The sequence below is a fragment of the Nilaparvata lugens genome, chromosome 4, assembly GCF_014356525.2.
Source record: "Nilaparvata lugens isolate BPH chromosome 4, ASM1435652v1, whole genome shotgun sequence".
Taxonomy (NCBI): Eukaryota; Metazoa; Arthropoda; class Insecta; order Hemiptera; family Delphacidae; genus Nilaparvata; species Nilaparvata lugens.
This window is the reverse complement of record NC_052507.1, coordinates 37,789,724-37,808,270: the sequence shown is the minus strand read 5'-3', so window position 1 is coordinate 37,808,270 and position 18,547 is coordinate 37,789,724. Positions and strand designations below refer to the sequence as shown.

Below are 18,547 nucleotides of genomic sequence, written 5' to 3'. Positions count from 1 at the left end.
GTTAAATTGAGAAGAAACCATTATGTAACTAATACTATAGAACAAGCATATTTTGCTCTATTCTAATACTCGATGTATCCTCACATGGAATTTGAGTGGCCTTAATACAAATCTATATTTTGATTTTGATTGTTACAGGGAGAGAAAGACTTGAAAGAGAATGAGGTTTAGTAGAATTTAAATGGAAATCATCATAATTATCATGGTGTCCTACTTAATATTGTTTTCACAGCACTGAAACTCTGTGAGTGGAGAGCAATATGATTCCTCTCAATTGTGAATAAGAAGTATAATCGTGCGAACTCTTTGTGAGATTGTCACTGGAGAAGAAGACTGCATGACAGTGTGCTAGGGTAGGGGACACATCGCTATATTGGTTGCAGTCACTTTAAGGATCAGTTAGTTTTTTTCAGATGTCTGCTGGATGACTCATACAGGACTTGCTTGCCTTTTTGTTCTCATTTCTCATCCGTTAGCGAAATTATTCTATTAGCCACTTTAATTGCGTTCGAATCCCCTCATCTCTTTTCATATTCTATTGCTACCAATCACTCCTTCCCCCTATCAATTTCTAACAATAATTGCTAGACCCATCTCAAGTAACCATAAGTTAGCGGCCAATTCCTCAAAGGCCGGCTGGGATTCTCTGATCCTGGTGAAAGCATCAACTTAATCTGCGGAATGTGGGGAGCATTTTGCACTACTGCCGTCGGCTTCACCGTTTACATGCTTAACAATCGTAGTTCGACTAGACAGAGTACTGAAACAATAATAATAATTGTCTAAAGAGAGGACACCAGTGCTCGCCTAATTGAACCGCTCGTTAGAGAAGGAATTCCGCTTCATCGCTCCTTTCCCCCATTGTTCCACCAGCATTTGTCATCTCCTCTGAACGTCTTCTTCTACTTCTTCATCTTCGTCTCCATCGTTTTATGCTCTCTCTCTGTTCCATCTCCTCTTTCCCATTCTTTTCTAGAATTCATCATGTTGTATGATGTTCATATTCATCAATAATTTTCACAATCATTAGGTAGTTTATTATAATCAATATCAATAATTATATTGTACTAATATTTATTAGGTACATTCCATAATAATAATAATAATAATCATTATTTTCAAATATTATTCTGACCTGATTCACTTTATTAACCTATTATTCAAAATATAATAAAATATCACCCCTTTCTTCTAATCACAGTTACTTTTTTCTATATTTCCTTCTAGTCTTTTATCAATCCTCTTCCCCTATCTGGTATTCTTATTACAACTTTTTATCCCTCTTTTTCTCTTCCAATCTCCTCTATCTTTTTTTAATATCTTTTTCCTATTTTTTGTCCGCTTATTACCATCTTCTTTTTCATTTTCTCCCCTTTTTTTCTTATTATCTTCCAACTCTTTCATCTCTTTTCCATTCTCTTTCAATCTCTCCTCTTCCTCTGACCATTCAATACCATTTTCTTCCGTTTTTTCTCTTATATCTTCTACCTTTTCACATTTCTTCCATTCTCTTTCCTTTCTTCGAACATTCTTCCTAACGTTCACTCCTATCCTTTCTCTTCAAAACACTCTTCTTCTTTGCCTCCTTGCAGTGCAATTAGTCTCCCTCACAATAACTGTTATTCCCCACTGTTCCTCAATCATGGTTTCCCTTTGTGTCTGGGTGCTCTTTGGTCGTTCAACAACCACTGACCTCAGGAATGGCGAAGGGCACAATAACGCTAATATGACACAATAGATGACTCTCAAGATGGATCATAGTTATAAGTACTCCTTTGTCGGCAACATTCAATGCAATGTAACTAATTGTATGTTCATGTACCACAAGTCCGTTCATGGGTCTGTCCTATCTGTTCTGCATGCTACAAGAGTATTCGACAGACGAGCATGATACTATATAGCCTTGTATGCCTAGGCTAGGCTAGGCTTGGTATGTTAGCTTGATATACAAAAAAATACTATTTTGATTGCACAATATTATGATATACAAGATAAGTGTAGCCTACGGCACGTCAATAAGTTGGGATGTATGATGAACTGAAACACTCATTGATGGAATAATGAAGCGTTTCTATCATAGCATATTCATTTACGATTTCTACAAATTCAAAAGTTACTAAGAGTGTCAGCGATCTGGAATCACATAAATATACTATTTCCCGAAATTAAAAATATGAATATCCTGACTGAAAGTGGGCTCTCCAGGAAAGTGCTTTGCCGGAAGATTGGAAAACAAAAAACTACACAACTTACAGAGGTAAAAATATACATAAGTTATACTGGCATGAAGTAGCCTATTCTGATATTCCGTTATCGTGGGTAGAGGTGAAGTCTACGAATGTCGTATTGAACAGAGAAAAACGAATATTGAGGGAAAGAGTGAGATTCACTGTGTGTGTATGAGCGAGAGAGTAAGTGAGAGGGTGAGCCCGGATGGATGAAAATCTCAAGAGAAAGCAGAGAAACCTTTCAGAAGTGGAACTGCGATCCGCAAAAAGCCAGTGCGAAGCCTTAACAAGCCGTCCATGGTCCAGTTGAGGCAGTGCAGTGGTAGCAGTTGAAAAGGCAAAAGCCCCGGATGGCAAAAATAAGTCGTGCGATTTCCAAGCCAAGCAGTGTGTTTAGGCCAAGGCACGCCTAGGCCGAGTTTCACGCATCATGGAAATCTCCACGTCCAACTTTACTCCAAATGTCCAACATTTCAAGTTGTTTGCTGGCCCCATCGCCGTCATTCCACTTCTTCGTTCATAATTTCTCCTCATCTGTACCCTTTACCTTTCCCTTCATCATCTACATCTTCTTCTCCTTTTTCTACTTTTTTCTTCTTCTTCTTCTTCTTCTTAATGTGATTTTTTGAAATATTGAACTAATTTATTGGAGTTGAGTATTTACGAAATATCGCCTCGTCCAATATAAACTCGTTCATATTTCGCCTCGAAATATTATGCTGGTCTTCACAATATTTATGTGATCAAGTATAGTATCACGGGTACAGTGTCGTATTTGAATATTACTAATGGATTCAATTTAATTTATTTATTATACACACACATACATACTAATTCAAGAATGAAATAGAAGAATGAGAGGTAAACTTGAATATCATAAATATTAAGATGTACACAATTTATACATACATTATAAAAGAAAACTCTTGCATAAGATACGAGAATGATGATATAGGTGGAAGTGATTAGTTTTCTTAATCTTAAAGTGAAAAGTTGGTATAAAGTGGATTACTGGAGACATATTAAAATATGAATCACACAATACAGATGTATTCCTGATTTCCTGATTTCCAATTCGTTGAATCCTCATCTGACAGATCCATTCAATCTAATGAAATCAATACATCCGCTTTGCTTTCTCCAGCTTATACACTTGCAGAGCATCCAAGTTATGATGTGAGCAGTGGCTGCCTGCCTGGCTGCCCTGCCTGGCTGCCCTGCCTGGCTGCCCTGCCTGGCTGCCCTGCCTCGGGCTGTGAGCTGCGGTTGGGGCTTCTAAAAGAATTTTCATGTTCAAAATAATAAGATAGAAAACACTGTCTGAGCTGGCCCTGGTTAGGGTGGAACCCACACACAAGTTTATCAGCCCTGAGGGACTTTTTGAAAGAAGCCATCCACGTGGAAGCTCAGCTGGGGGATTTCAGGGGAAACTGGAAAGTTTGGGCGCAGAAAAATACGCTGGAAACACTAAGCAACAAGCTTGCGACATTGGAACGGTCACAGACCCCAATTTGGGCCAGCGTTAAGCCCCCCCCTCCCACTACCAACAAAAGAAGGTATCACTTCCCTCCCACCCTAACTTGCAACAATAACAGCTCACTGATCTCCAACGCTTCACAAGCTCATTTCTGTTCCACTGATCTCCAGCTCAGATCTAAATTGCTGTAAAGCCCAATATTCGCAGCTGTTTTATCGGCTTGATCGCTTTGCTTCATGACCGCGGGATCACTCCCCATCTTCCATCACTATTGAACCTGAATTATTTTATACCCAGAACTTGTATTCGAAAATGATGCTTTCGGGGAGGTGTCTGAGCCTTGAACAAGTATGATTCATGTGCTTCTGTCTCGTTCATATGGTATTTTTTCTAAGAGCACACATTGAATGTCCTGTATGCAGATTTTTTATAATAATCATCTATGATAATGATAATACAGTTAAAAACAGTTGATAATAAAAATATAAAAAATACAATTTATTCAAATGTTATAGTTATGACATGAGAATGCCAATGATAATAGATTCATGATTGTACAATGTGCATTAGGGATTTTGGATCAAGTGAATGTGTTTCCACACTAGATTTATTTATTTTTGAAGATTACAATATATTCTGGCTTTCACATACACTAGTATAATAACTATAATAACTCACAACAAAACAAACATTATTCGAATGACAGAGTTTTTTTAACGAGATTATTAAACGATAATATAATATGAAATTCAAACTGAAATAACTCTGATGAAATATTGTTTTCTATTCACTTGTTCGGGATATAGAAAGAACAAAGTGCTGATACAACTCTATGAACATGCACCAACATATTATTTGTATCAAATATTATAAAAAATCAAACATGGGTTATTGGATGCGAGATCGAGAGCTTATATTCCGATGATCAAAGGTTTCCTGGAATGTGCAGAACATTTTCGGGACTATAGTTTCGCGAATTTTCCACAGAAACTCTTTTTGGAGAGTTTAAACATAGTGTGATGCTCACCGTCGAGAGACATTTTATCAGATATAAAAACGGTACTCTCATTTTTGTAGCCGTTATAATCTGGATGTGTGGTGGTGCGATGAAATGTGATAGGGGGTTGCTGGGAGGGGTTCGGGGGTATTTGCAGTGAATATTGTAGGAAGCGGCAATAGAAGAAGTGGTGGGGGGGGGGCGCTATGTCAGTCGTCTATTGGGCTCAACTCTGTCGTGAAATTCCAAAGCCAAACCTGCAATGAGTTTCGATGGTATCGTTTTTATGGCTCGCTACCGGTGATCACTCTGCTTTTACAATCTCTCTTTTCCTATCGTTCTCTCACTTTCATTTTTACTCTCTCTCTATCTCTTCTATACCACACTCCAAGCTCCCACGCATTCACACTAACACTATAATAATTCCCCATTTTCACTATTTTCCTCATCCTCTCATTTCAACTCTTCTAAATGAAATTCAAAGTCATTCTCAAGCCATCTCCCCTACTTCCTCCAACATTCAATATCTGCATTTCTCTATTTTCTCTTCTCAAACCACTTCATTGCCACTCCTCATTCAACCTCATCCATTATTACTTTTCCTTTGCTCTTTTCCATTATGCCTTCCTATTTTCTATGATTCTCAACAACTGCTCAACTCTCTAGTTACCGTTTCGACTAGATTAATATCGGGGCACCGAGCTTCGCTCGTTATTTATTTATTGACTATTGATAAACTGAACACAATTTTTTTAAATGATTGAGGAAGGACTAACAGGCACAGCCCAAAACTGTTTCTTCTCCGAATTTCGATCTATACACTATACATAGTCCAGAAAGTAGGTTATTTTCCATACACTTGAATTCAGGTTCAATTTTCAGTTCAAACATTTGAAAACAAAAAAGTTCCAATTTAGATTATTTACAAACCAAATTGAATAACAAAATAACACTCACTAATCACTTAGAATTGTCAAATAATGATCAACTTTGAAAATTATGGTATACTCTAGTTTAGAATGATTATCATGTCATGTCAACAAATCAGATTATTTTGATCAAGTCGATTAAATATTGTCTAGCTAGATAATATTTCTCGCTGATTGATTACACAGCTGGAAATAATTCTGTCTCTCTCCCACACACGCATCTTCTGTTTGGACAGACGACGAAATTATCATCTTTTTATCCTTTTCATGTCCTTAAGAGAGTTGTCCCAGTGATGAGACCCAGTGCAATCGAATTTTTATATCATAAACCTACTATGTTCCAAATTTCGTGAAAATTGTTAGAGACGTTTTCGAGATCCATTTAACATGAATAACCAGATATATAAATATAAAATATAAAAATAAAAAATATAAAAAATAAAAATATAAAAATATAAAAATATAAAAATATAAAAATAAAAAATATAAAAATATAAAAATATAAAAATATAAAAATATAAAAATATAAAAATATAAAATATAAAAATATAAAAATAAAAATAAAAATATAAAAATATAAAAATTATAAAAATATAAAATATAAAATATAAAAATATAAAAATATAAAAATATAAAAATATAAAAATAAAAAATATAAAATATAAAATATAAAAATATAAAAATATAAAAATATAAAAATATAAAAATATAAAAATATAAAAATATAAAAATATAAAAAATATATAAAATATAAAAATATAAAAATATAAAAATTAAAAATATAAAATATAAAAATATAAAAATATAAAAATATAAAAATATAAAAATATAAAAATATAAAAATATAAAAATATAAAATATAAAAATATAAAAATATAAAAATAAAAATATAAAAATATAAAAATATAAAAATATAAAAATATAAAAATATAAAAATATAAAAATATGATAAGATATCATAGTATATTTTACTGGAATATCATAATCCTCTCTTTCCTTCTCTTCTCACTCCTCAAGTTTAATTTTCCAATTTTTCTCAATCATATCACATTCAATATAATCATAATCCTGAATAAGTTTGTCTGATCCAATAAATGTCCTTCTATTGATGCATATTTTTATGTCAGATACAATAATTGTATTAAAATTATGTGATATCATAGACATAGACTGCAGAGTTCATAGAAGAGCTATATGGATACAATCATCCAGAACGTAAATTCTGAATGATTTCCATCTCTGATTTATTTCAGTCTGCATTACAGAACATTCGGTTCTTCACTTCTAGTAATGATATCACCTTTCCTGATCTTCATCCCTGTTACCAATAATTTTCTTATTCACTCTTTTCTTCTCTCTCACTCTCTCTCTCTCTTTCACTCCTTATCAAGCCACCAGAATGCATTGGAAAATGTGGTTCCAATAAACAGCGACAGATTGCCTATCTCCCCTCTCTTCCTCTCAAAAATCGAGGATCATGGAAAAACCTTTGACGATTTTCCTGTTGGGCAATATTTGTGTCCACCTTTTCCTGCTCAATATAATCCCTTTCAAGAGCGAAACACAGATCAGCTGGCCAATCAACATTTGCTCTCCTGCTTCCAATTGGAGTCTTCTGTTCTCTAAGCCGAATTTTTACGTTTTCATCGAAATGTCAATACACAATAACTCATCCGGAATCATCAGTTTTATTCCTGTTCATTCAGAGAATTATACAAGGTTTGTACAACAAAGTATTTCGAGTTTATTATTCTGATAGACTTTTTGTAAGTATTGTGAGCGGTAGCTCCTATTCTCTTTTTATTATTATTTATAGGTGCTGTGAATGGGGGAAAATGGTACTTCCTCATTCACAGTACATTCTTGACATTACTTGTCCGAAACCGAGGATAATCTTCCCATTGCAGAAAATAGCGGAGCGATACATCAGTCCCACTCATCGACTACCAGATATATGTACGTAGATCATATCGTATAAAGGAGGAATTGGCTCCCACGAATTATATATAATGTTAACCGATTTCTGGCAATGAAAACTTTTATGACATTTACAGCTTCATTTGTTGATCAACTACAGAGAGGAGATGTCAATCGTCCATCATTCATAAACAGATAAGCATTCTTGATCATTCACTATCATGCATTTTAAGAAAATTAACAGTTAATCTGACCTAACACCTTACATCATTGATTTTTATTTTTATTTTGGGGATACATCCACTTTTACATTTCAACAACAAATACGTGATTAGAAATTAAGTCCTTTATTCTGAAGTTCTACTGTATCTTACTGGCAATACAGTTGTATTGGTGTGATTATGCAGGATAGGACTCGATAGGCATTCCACCTGGCTTACAATGTAAACAAACTCGTTACCATGCCCGAATGCGGCCTCACAGTTGAATCCTGCTCAATCCCGCCGGCAACTAACTATGTATCATCGATATTCAAAATAGATTGTGGCAAACCGAATCGAATCGCGAGTGCTCAAAGTCGTTGTCGCAAAGTACAACGGCCAAGTTGCAGGATTGGCGCATTATTCACCAAGTTTGGTCGGATTGAAGTAGAGAAGGCACCTCGCTAAGTTTGCATCTGTTTCGTCGACTCAATCCAATCTCAGACTCTCCTTCTCCGTCTCCGTCTCGCGATTCATCGAGTTGCAGCCTATTGGCTATGAATCGAATCAAATGATCGTGGGATAATCATTTGTGGTGGATAGATGGATGATTGATATTGGATTAGTTGATGAATAGTAAGTTTCCTGGTGATTGTGAAAATGCATCGGAAAATCAGATTGTATGACAATGAAATCAATGTGATTCATGTAGAGTAACTCAGTGTTTCATAGTTAATTGGATTCATAATACAGTATGATTGTAGTGAAAACTTATTTAGCTGCGTACACATATTCGCGCTTCCAACCCGCACCGAGCACGCTCCTCCCTCGTACCGCCCTCGTACCGCCCTCGTACCACCATCGAACCACAGTCGCTCCGCCCACGCACCCATCATGAACGTTACGGAAGATGTTAGTTCTTCTCGCGTTCCCCGGTCGATCCACTGTTGCTCGCCGGTCGATCATCAAACGCTCTGCTGGAGTGACGTTCGGTTGCGGAGCAGAGCGACAGTCTGTACGCACCTTTTGTTTCCATGTAAGCATAAAGAAGTTAAAATATACTAAACTAGGGTCCCCATGGGAAAAAATTGTTCTTTTTTTGATTCCATACACTTTAAGAATTTATTTTCCAAGTGAATGTTTCCAGAAGTGATTAAAAGAAGGAGTACAAGTTCCAATCCATGAAATCTGTTTAAAAAATAGTTTTCTGTGGAAATTTTGATACCAATTTGGCAATGAAAACTATGGAGTCTCTTACTCACTGAATGGAAATATAATATAGAATGATAGAAGAAACTTGAAGAGAAGAATTGTAGGACAAATCCATTCATCATGATAAAATGTATCTGAAATGGAGCAAAGTATTTATAACTTTGCAAGTATTAAACATGCCAACAGAATTTATATTAGCCGACTAGAAATTAATCAGATTAAATGTAAGAAATATGCATGGAAGAATAATTGACTTTGTAGTGATGATCGAAGTAGAACAAAGTGACTGGATAGAACACAGCCGGAATTTCTCGGCCAACTTAACATTCATGTGCGTGTGAAGTCTTTTGAAATAATCCTGTTGATATGCAAAGAAGGTGTTTTTTCCGAGATCCGTCTGCTCCACTGTACAGAAAAGCGTACATTTGACTCTTACAGAACTTGACTTGTACAACGAAACGTCGACATTTTCTTGTCGCAAGATCAAGATGCAGAGAACGTGCCACCTTAACGCGCTCTGAGCAGGTTAATTTGAAAACTTAGCCGCTTGCAAGGAGCTTGGAGTAATGGTGATGGCAGGAAAAGAAGAGGAGGATGTAGAAAGTGACAGCTTAAAGTTCCATCTACTACTGTCCTTTTCAAGTAGACTTAATTCGGAAGACGATAAATGAGTTTGACGAGAGAAAGAAAGGTGGAGAAAAATACCATGCGAGAAGAGAGATAAAAATACAAACTTGAAAAATGGAGATTATGATTTAGATAGGTATAGCCCAACATAACGTCAGAGATGAAAGAAATAATATAGTTTTCTTTTCTCTATGATAACGTCTACAAAGTGTTAGTAGTGTACGATCAGTAGTACAGAGTTCAAGAAATGTTCAATTCGTTTGAAGAAAAGAGACGTAAATCTCTAGAACCAGAAAATTGAAACAGGAAAATAGAGTAAGAAATGAAATAAAATGTGAAAGGGGATAACGGGGAATGTGGGAAGGAAATGATAGGCCTATTAATGAGATCAACAGATAAAAAAAAGGAGCTTTGTGATTTCCAATTCAATTCAATTCAAAAAAGTTGTATTTTTTATCGGGGTCGTGCCCTATACAAGAGATTCAATTTAATAAGATATGGGAAAGTGTGGTAATAGTCCGCTCATGTTATTTTTATTTCCCATAAGTCGTCGTAGCAAAAATTTCAATAATTGAATTGGCGATTTGAATAGTATAGAGAATTTATCTTTTTTATCAACTGATGTAAGACAAAGACTCGAGAAGACTTTTATAAGTTGACTTGTTTCAGATGTCCATGGGAAGTCATGGAAGGCTCAAGAGTCATATACTAGAGTCAATTACAAAAAACAAAATATGTTTTTAAACACTGGTTACATTGTATTGAAGAGATTAATAATTTATACAGGGTACCATGAATGAAAATTGATAAATTTCATGATATCCATGAATTGAGAATGGAATGTGAATATTTGTTTTTGGAATTGATTGCTTGAATCTATATATATAAAAGCGAAATGGCACTCACTCACTCGCAGAAGTAAAAATCTACCGGACCAAAAACTTTCAAATTTGGTAGGTATGTGCAGTTGGCCCTTTAGAGGTGCACTAAGAACGGATTTGGAAAAATTTCCAAAAATACGCCCAAAATATGCGTTTTTCAAGCGTTTTTTTAGCGTTTTCTCAGCTTTTATCGAGAACAAATGAACATAAATTGTTCAAATTTAGTACAGAAGCTAAGCTAGGATGTAGTAATGGTGTGTTAGAAGCTATTTGAAATAACGACAAAGATATGCCCAAAATTAGCGTTTTTTTTGCGTTTTCTCAGTTCTTTCATCAAGTAATAGATAGAAAATGTTCAAATTTGGTAGAGAGGTTTAGCTAGGGTCTAAAAATTTTGTGATGAGGTGACTTTAATATTTCATCGAAGATACGCCCAAAATCAGCGTTTTTCCAACGTTTTTCTCAGCTCTTCTGCGTTTTCTCAGTACTTTGATTTTCTGATGGAATGGAGCATGCTAAAATGAAAAATGTTGACGGATAGTTAACAAATATATCTCAAATGAGAAGAATTTGATCTAGAGGCATTCAAGCTTACCTTGGATAGAATACAAACAGATGAAAGATATCTCTGTATACTTGTGCATATTTGTGCATTTCTGAATCAAGTCAAAAACAGTGTCCACATTCTTTATGCTGTAGGGTACTACCAAGGTACCTAGAATACAGGTAAATGTATTCTAGGTACGTTGGGTACTACTATCGTTTAATCTTCAGTGAATGATATCACTACCAACATAGAATTGTGTAACGCTGTCATATTATTTCTTGCTTCGAGATGAATAGAAGGTGAATTGATAGAATAGAGTAATAGAATATATAAGAATGTGCATATTATATGCAAGATGAATAGAAGGAGACTTCGATTTTTATTCAAAGTGTCAATCTCAAAACTGATGACAGGTCTTATTCCGGAAGTGCTTCAAAGGCACGTTAAACCAATACCTACTATTACTAAGTAATTACTACTCGTCTTGGAACCATCATGTCAATGCCTACAGCCAGCAATAACATTTCAATGTCAGCTGACGAGTATTTGTCGCTCGTAGCACCTACCGCCGTCGATTCATTAATATTCGCAAAACGTTTTGCGGCACTAGAAAGCCTTCTCCCCCAGCCCTCTCACAGCCATGCAGACACCAACGAGGGTGAACCTCATCGTACGTGGATAATCAGATCAAAAGAGCCGACAAGCGTTGCACTCTTCCCGGCAGGAGTGACAGAGATAGGAATAAGTTTCTGCGCGCTGAATTATCCGCAGAAGGAATGAAAAAAAGAGGAAAGTTATGAAGAATTATGAAAGGATGAAGGCAGAAGTAGAAGTTTGATGAATGGAAGAGGAGGACAGGAGGTGAATGGAGTTCGATGAAAACATATATAATAATATCAATAATGAGGAATAGTGCTGACGGTAGATTGGATTACGGGGAATTGATAGTTGTTATACTTATCATAGTAAGTATAAGAAATGAAAAAATGAAACTGTCGTTAAAGGATTACTGGAGGGAGCTGGTAGAAGAGAGAATAGAAACTTCTCTTTTGAAAAGAATTCGTTTCTCAATTCCACCATTTTCTACTGATCAATTCATAATCATTACTTTTTAATATTCCTAATAATTTAAATGCTAAGATATAATGCCATTTTAATTAGAAGAAAACCCTATATAATATATGCTAATGATTGAAAAATAATAAAAAAGAGAAACAAATACTTTTGTAAAGAGGAGTTTACAGACGCTGAGGAAAAGTTGGTGAGAAAAGGTGATATAGATTCGTGAGGAAGTGAAGGATAAGAGAGAGAAAAAATTGGAGAGAACTCAGAAGAAAAAAGAGCAGTGAGATAAAAGGGAGAATGGAAGTACAGTGATGTACTTAGGGAGACCCCACTTGAAGGACAAATGTACCCTTCACATCCCCTTCCTATTCAATTAGTCTGAGCCCCTTTTTCCACCTTGCTCGGATCAAATTAGCATTACATTCTAAAATCCAAATCCGGCCTTCAATATTATTATGATGTCTTGCTAAGTCCTCAAAAAATGAAATTTCCCCTCTTCACGCCGCATCACTACCCTAATAAAACCAACCACTCTCATCGCTTCTGTCCTTGTCTCTATCCGTTCAAAATGAGAGCACTGCTCCTTTTTTCGCTTTCCACCTTATCCTCTCTTTTTGCCGTTTGTTCTTTTTGAGGTATTTCAACCACGCTTATGATCCTAAATAAATCCCGATGTCACTGGTTCGTGATTGTTACGCTCAGTGTTCGCAATGCTTTCTTCTCCTCCTCTTGCTTTGTTCTCTTGTTTGCCTCTCCTCGTCCTCCTCCACTTCCCGTTCCACCGCTATTCGTTCTGTACCGGAAAAGGTCTGAAGGACCAACACCAGAAAATTAATTCTGGGAGAGCGGTTGCTCTCAACTGTCACTTAAACTGTTTTGTAGTCGTGAAAAGACAACTCTGTACAGAGAAATCTAAATTACTACTGTGCTAAATCAAGATCGTATTTTCAACTCACCGTTGGAAACAGTTCTTGAGAGATCCAATATCAATTCAGGAGAGCTTCAAATAATCAGTCCAATGATTATAATAAAGCCATGATTGTGTCAAATTCTCGATAAATATGTAATCAATGGTCATTAATGACTTTGTTTGGGGTACGGTATTTGGATAGTCGGGTCTGCTCTTTTGTATATGCAGACTGGAATAAGGAATTAAGTTGGACACTGAACAATGTACAAGTAGTATGATATAAGAAATATTTCGCATCATTCAAGTGCAATTCATTTGAAATTGCAAAAATAGCACGGTAAAATATCATCCTATTAAATACCTTATACACTCCACGAAAGACCTCAATTACGTTCTAGAAAGTTTATTTCATTTCAATAAAAGAAGTGTATGATAATATAAGATAAATTTCTTACAGACTTCAAGCATTCAAGGTAAGGTATCTGCGGAAGCTCCTGAATAATGAAAGGAATGAGACGGAACAGTGGTAGGCTATAGAAAACAGGTGGATAAGAATGAAAAATGTCAATTATTATTTCTCGTCACAGTGGAAAACATTTTTCAAAAGGCTCGCTCAAAATCCCGCTTCTTATCAGTTGAATATTGATAATGCTCACGTCGATCGACTTTCACTTTCGCGGCTGCAGGCTAGTGACAGAACGGTAGCAGTCAGTGTGCGGACGCATACATCTTCAAGGACAAGTAGCAGTTCACAGTGGAATATTGTTTTTGACTCGTTGCTATGGTAACAATAAGACAAGCGCCCGCAATAACAGCTGATTGCACCGGGTCCTCAACTATGTTGTACAGGTTGATGACAAAACACTATCAGTTCAACACAAACAATTTGTTGACTTCACGTAAATTTTGACAAGTGAAAACTGGAACTAAAAATGGATTTCAAAGCTAGCCAAGCATTGTGTGTTGTGTTTCGCTCATGTAATACATTCAACTCACCGGTTTGGAAATTAATATCAGTAGTCTAGACCATTCATGGTCCATTATTGTAAAGCTGCGTACACATATTCGCGCTTCCAACCCGCACCGAGCACGCTCCTCCCTCGTACCGCCCTCGTACCACCATCGAACCACAGTCGCTCCGCCCACGCACCCATCATGAACGTTATCTTCTCGCTGTTAGATCTTCTCGCGTTCCCCGGTCGAATCACTGTTGCTCCCCGGTCGATCATCAATCGCTCTGCTGGAGTGACGTTTGGTTGCGGAGCAGAGCGAAAGTCTGTACGCACCTTTAAGTTACTCATGCATTTATTACTGAGCTAAAGCTGTGGCTAGAACCCTATTATATTTGCGAGCCGGACGGCCTTCAATTTCTGCAAATTTATTTGCATGATAGCGATCATAATATCAATATTGGTATATCCAAATACAGCTTCACATAAAATGTCTAAAATGTCACAACCAACGTTGGGCATATATATATATATATCCCCCCCAAAAGTGACCTCACAAAATCTAGAGGATTATCAAAGCTAGCTGATCAATCCGGACAATCAAGGCATAATTGGTTAAGATGAATTTCGAAATCGATTTACGATCCAGTGCTGTTCTTATTTTCAAAGTTATGTAAACGGAAAATATCAACATGAATCTCGTTATTTGTGACCATGAGGCACTCAATAGAGTTGCTACTACTCGTACATGTTGGAGCCATCCATCACCCTTTGATCACTGGGCCCTGAAATGATGTGCATCAGACTTATACGAAGGCAATAGGCCTGTATGAACATACAACTCAATTTCCGAATATTCTTTGAGCCACGAACAAGATTCGAGAGTTGTCAAGTAAAGTTGGAAGCCCAGTCCATAGGTCATACATAAGCTCTTGATGTTAGATTGTGTGGGGGAATATCATTGAACGGCATTTTGAATTTCTGTTCCCCCCACAAAATCCTCCCAAATCTGCTTCCATGAGTTTTTTCATGAGGGAGAGCATAGAAACGAATAGGATGTACTTCTAAATTCGAAACTTTATTCAAATATAGAGAAGAAAAATAAGAAGAGTACAACATCAGAAAAACTCAATCACGTCACCTAATGCAAAGTCGGGGACATGGAAGCTCTGATTATGGTACAATCTTTAAGTTCTCACATCGAAAGCCGAAGATACCAACTATATCTTTCAATTATTATAAATACTATTATATGTAGCCATGATTGCAATGATTAATTGATGGTCAATCCTGGAAACTTGGAAACTTTACTAGGATCAGTGTTCAAAAGTCCCCGACGCTCTATATTAGTTGATGATTCAGCTTTTGGCCTTGACTGTAGTTCGTTACGGAACCACTTCAATTAGTTATCGTACTGCATGCATGTACAAGACAAACAAGATCATCTGAAGGACATTGTAAAATCAGCTGTATTGTAAAATCACTATGTATTGCATATGGAGCAATATCGAGTTTCAATGTTTCATCTTGAATACAATAATTATGATTGAAAATTTTATATTGATGTTAAAATGGTGAAAAGTGGTCTTGCATGCAGTATGGAAAGAATTGATTTCTCTCTTATTCTTTGACGAATCTTAATATATAAGGTATCCTTGAAATCTTGATAAAATTTGCTAACTTTTTTGTCTCTCGTAAATTTTCTTTAAAGTGAATGGTTTTCGTGAAATTTGTCATAAAAAATTTAAAATGGCCACCATTTTGAAAATTTACATCGAACATTTTTCATTTCATTTTTTGAAGTTGAGTCTTCATAGCATAAATATTAATGCCAAATTTAAGATCAATACAACATTTCGTTCTTGAGATAAAAATTCCTAAGTGAAAAAACAAAATGGCAGCTATAAGGATAACCGCTAAGTTTTGGACACTTCAAATACGACATTTGTAGTCTACTATCATCCAGGAACAATACCCAAAAATTTTCGACACCACTTCTGAAGCATTCTGTATAACTCCACTTCAATAGGTGGGAATGAATAATTCGTTTTTTTTTTGTACTGACGTAGAAGCGATCAATATAATATCATGATAGTTTGAAAAAAAATAATATATATTTCAAATTTGATACACTGTGGTATACTTATTATTTTTCATTCACCATATAGACTAATATAAACATGTTGATATACAAATAGGCCTACTTTCGTATTGATGATAAATTATTCGAGTGGAGAATAGCTTCTAGGTATGTGAGATTGTATCTGCAAGCTTACTGAACTCAAATTGCATAAACATAACAATGAAAGTGAACAAAGCAACAAACCGCCATTGGAATCCTCAGCTGCTGTTTCTAACAGAGAAAATCAGTGAATAATCTAGTGAGCAAACAACAGGTGACCACATGAAAGGGAATGATCAACTCAGGATACGGACAAAGTACTCTTTGCCATTCACAAATGACTTTGCTCCCTCAAGCCTCAACTTTCCCCATCCGCTATCCCAATTCCCTTGACTCAATCTGCAAGGGAGCAAACAATCAAGCTACGCAAGGATTTTGTCGAACGGCATTGATTAATGGAACTGTTGCCAAATATTTCGATGGGACGGAAGATTGGTGAAGGATTAAAGTCCTTCTATGATGTCATTTGAAGTTAGATTTTAGACTTCTGCTTGATACAAAGTCTAGGTACTACAAATTACAAGTAACTCAGCTGTGAGGCTAACCGAGAATTCGTATATTGAAGGTATACAGGATGGGTGAGAAGTCCGAGAATGGGTAATATAGGCTAATAGAGAAACAATAGCGTAAGTAGATATCCCATGGTATAGGGCGTTTATGTCGCAACTTTTACTGTTATCTCAAGCCGATAGTCCATGTAATTCTTTCCCGTGAAGCTGTGTGACACTGGAAGTCTCTCATATTGTTCCGTTCATACACTCTCACCCCATCAAAAAGTAAAAATCGACAATAATCAACAGGAATCTGCTTGAGATAACAGTAAAAGTTGCGACATAAACGCCCTATACCATGGGATATCTACTTACGCTATTGTTTCTCTATAGTAATATCTAATATACAAAAGTAATTTGACGGTGGGTATGATTGGGGATTCTACTCAAATTGAAAATACTACTTTTCTATGACTTTGAAAATGTGGTCCGCCATCTTGAATCAGCCGTTTTGAATGCAACTTCATTTTTTTTAATAGGAAGGTGGTCATGCGATATATGATTTCGATACGGAATTTCAACACAAAATGAATGGTGAAAACCTGATATAGATATCTCAAACCGTTTAGAAAATATTCATATTATTAAACAATACTATTCAAAGCAGAAAGGAGAGAAGAAAAATATAAGAACGGCTAAGCATCTCATGAAAAGTGTGATTCCAAGGTGGGTGTCATTGAGGATCCTACTCAAATTTGAAATACTACTTTATGACTTTAAAAATCTGGTCCGCTATCTTGGATCCGCTATATTCAATGCAACTTTTTTTTTTGAATAGGAAGGTTGTCATACAAGGTCGATACATGATTTCAATACAGAATTTCAAGACAAAATGAATGGCGAAGACCGCTCATCGATATCTCAACTGTTTAGAAGATATTTATATTATTAATCAATACCATGAAAAACAGAAATGAAATACATGAGAGTGGTATTAATTAATAATGTGAATATCTTTTGAACGGTGTGAGATATCGATATGAGGTTTTCGGCATTCACTTCTTCTTGAAATTCTGTATCGAAATCATACATTGCATGACCATCTTTCTTAAAAAAAAGTTAAGTTGTATTAAAAATGTGGATCCAAGATGGCGGACTAGATTTTTAAAGTCATAGTAAAGTAGTATTCCAAATTTGAGTAGAATGTGACTTCATCAACAGTGCAGGAGCAACCCTTGACACAATATTCAGAAGTGACCACAATTTTGGCTGAAGTTGGAGGGAGAAGAGAGGGAGGTAAGTGGGAAAGGGCTGATCGAATTACAGTCAAGCAGTGGTTTCGGAATACATAACTTTCATGAATAATTTTGGGTAACTGTTTAGTGACGGGGGAGTGGGAGGAAGGCTATTTCTGGGTTGGTGGGAGGAAGAGCGGGGAAGTGGTTGTGTAAGGGAGGGCGAGAAGTTGTCATGAGAGACTAAACATGTACATGAAAGCCTCAAACTGTCATATCTCTTGAGATTGGAATGGAGAGTCATAAATATGTATAGGTTATTTACAGCATGTATGGGCGAGTAAAAAATCATTTCTCTGGCATACTGTATCGAGTGAGGGAATGCTATAATTACTTTGGAATGTGGGCCTTCGATGCGACATGTATTGGACAAAAACTGCCGAAAATATTGTTTTTCTCCTTCAGCAAAGTACAGATTAGTCCAGTCACTATATACATTGGTGCTTGCAATATGATATTGTAGTTCTGATTTTTTATTATATTATTTGGATACATGAGAGAAGTCCAGAACCAATTTCTTCATGCAAAATCTCCTTGTGGATACATGGTGGTCCAAAAACCTCGTATTTTTGGTTCATTTTCCAGTTTTCAGCTATTTCCGCCAAATCCAGTAATCGGGTAGAAAAATTTGCTATCGCA

The 18,547-nt window shown here is 35.9% G+C and overlaps 1 protein-coding gene across 1 annotated transcript in view; it reads right to left on the bottom strand.

The window, feature by feature from the left end:
• The window catches only part of LOC111063925 (spondin-2), a 453,563-nt gene that overhangs the window by 286,761 nt on the left and 148,255 nt on the right, over positions 1-18,547 (bottom strand). The window lies entirely within an intron of this gene.